This window comes from Magnolia sinica, chromosome 7 (genome assembly GCF_029962835.1).
Source record: "Magnolia sinica isolate HGM2019 chromosome 7, MsV1, whole genome shotgun sequence".
Classification (NCBI taxonomy): domain Eukaryota; kingdom Viridiplantae; phylum Streptophyta; class Magnoliopsida; order Magnoliales; family Magnoliaceae; genus Magnolia; species Magnolia sinica.
In genome coordinates this window covers 72,337,255-72,339,784 of record NC_080579.1, presented here as the reverse complement: position 1 = coordinate 72,339,784, position 2,530 = coordinate 72,337,255, and positions in this window count along the sequence as shown.

Below are 2,530 nucleotides of genomic sequence, written 5' to 3'. Positions count from 1 at the left end.
AGTTTAATATTTCTATTCCTTGCTATTTATTTATTCCTCTTCAGTTTGAGTTTTTGATATAAAGAACTTTCTAGAAATAAAGTTGTCCTGCCATAAACCCTTGGTTTTTATGATGTAAGGTTGTCCTTAGAACAACATTTGTATCAATCTCTCAATACTTGATTATTGAGGCTGCTTTTCATTTCTGCATTGTGAATTGATTTCCTTTATTTGGCTATCATATTCTTTTATTCTACTGTTAAAGCTTAAATTTAGCATAGTCCTATTCAACCCCCCCCCCCCCCCCCCCGGACATATAGCTTGGCCTTTTCAAGTTCATTTCAGTCGGAATAATGTTATGAATGGTATGGATGGCATGTAAACATCATTGTCGGCACTAGGGAGGTTTCAACGGTAGGAATTTCCATATCCACCTTTTCCTTTAGTGCGGTCCACTTGAGACTTGGATCCTTCTCATTTTTGGCCCCATGTTCTAAAACGATATAAAAAATGAATGGATGGGGTAGATTTCTCATAAACATCATGGTGGGCCCAACCTAGGTTTTCAGCGCAGGAGCTTCCTGCGAACAACTTTAGCAAGAAATCCGCGTCTGATTAATTAGGGAAGCAAATTTCATCCTACCCCCATTCAATGATCATCCATCTAGGCAAGGTGCTGTGAGGCCCACCATGATGTACGGTTTTTATTGTAACATCCTAAATTTTCACGGCCCAAGTACATACTGGTGCCTGAGAATTCTGAGTATTAATAATATAAAGACTTGGATGCTTCAAAGTCTTGCCTTGATTTTCTTTCCATTTAGATCACATCCAATTACATTCACGAAGGTAATCATTCATGAGAGTAAAATCAACTGTATTTATCATTCCATAATATTAAGAGAATTTAACAAATTATCAAATGTCCTCTCAATGGGAGCTTATTACATTATCATAATATGCAGTAGAAATAAATAAAGCTAAATCATAAAACTATCTTCTTATTCATTCAGTATAATCCTTCGTAGAGAGGTGGTCCTCTAGGTATTCAGCTTGTACATCACCAGCATCATATGTACAGTTAGAGAGGGTCAACGCCCTATTCATAGTGATGGTTATCTTTTAAGATTAACAATAATTAAAGAGATTCATAAAAGTAATTTAAGGGTTCTGATACGTTTCATACTCCACTACTACAAGAGGTATTGGTATGCGCAACCAATATATATATGAATGCATGCCTAGTAAAGTGTATGCAGCTCATCATAGATAGTGATCATCATAGTACAGAATATAATTTATATAAAACCTGACTCGCCCCGTATCCCATAACTATAGAGATTCGCTGGCATGTCTAACGTTAACGTGGATTTATGCGAACATCTCAAGGTGACACAACAACGCGGTTGGAGGATTTACAGAGCATAATGTGTTCATGGAGTGACTATTTGCAATATCTAATCTTGAAAAGTGATGTAACACGTATGGCGATTTACTTACATCGATTGTGCACCACACCAATCAACCCACGAAATTATGTGCCGACCAAGAGGGCCACTACCCGTAATACATTACGTCCACGATAAATATTTGAATCACTAGTTATGATACCTCTAACACATCACTTGCATTGATAGAGAAATAATTTGAATCATGGGAGTTTTGGAATTCCAAAACACATGCCCAATCCATAAAGGTAGGTAGCACAAGGCTAACAAAATAAAGAGGAGAGTGGAAATGGCTAACTCAACAAAGAGGAGAATAACAATAGCTAACTCAACAAAGAGGAGAGTAACAATGACTAACTCAACAAAAAGGAGAATAGAAAGGGCTAACTCAACAAAATTGGTAAACGCAAGGGCAAGGATTGTATCCATCACCCCACATAAATTAATAAGGATTACGCATAATTAAAATCATGCCTTAACCATCATTCCCAAAAGATAAATAATTGTTGGTGGTAAATCAAACAATTACAGGGAGAGAATTATAGTAATATGAAAGCAAAGCATAAAAAAGGCAAATAAATCATATCAACTTAAATCAAGGTAAGCTTAAAGGAATCCTTAACCTCTAGTTGCCTGGCCGGCCTCTATCATTGTAAATGCTGGGAGCTACGCCTCAAGATTTAGTTTTATCCTATTTCACACAGATCAAATTGTTAAGTTTATAGCTTGGTCTATAATATTAAAGTTAGCTAAGTTTGGTAAACCTAGAGGATATCTTGATGTGATTTCATCCATTTCTACCTTAAAATCTCCTAACGTTCTAGACGTGTTTTTCAACCGCAGCGACTTATTTCGCCACGGTGAATTTTCCATATCTATTGCTAGGGAAGAAAGATGAAGGACTCGGGAGGAAAGAACAACAGGTAGACACTCAAACCTGTGCTGAATTCGGCAGCAATTTTTCAGTGATTCTGGATAATTTTCCGGCGTCCAGTCCTTGCGTCCTCGTTCCTCTTCATCCCGCGTCCATTTCTTTCTCTCCCTCTCGCTTTCTATGCATTCTCTAGCATCAAAAGGTGGGTGAATTTATAGGGTGTAAGAGC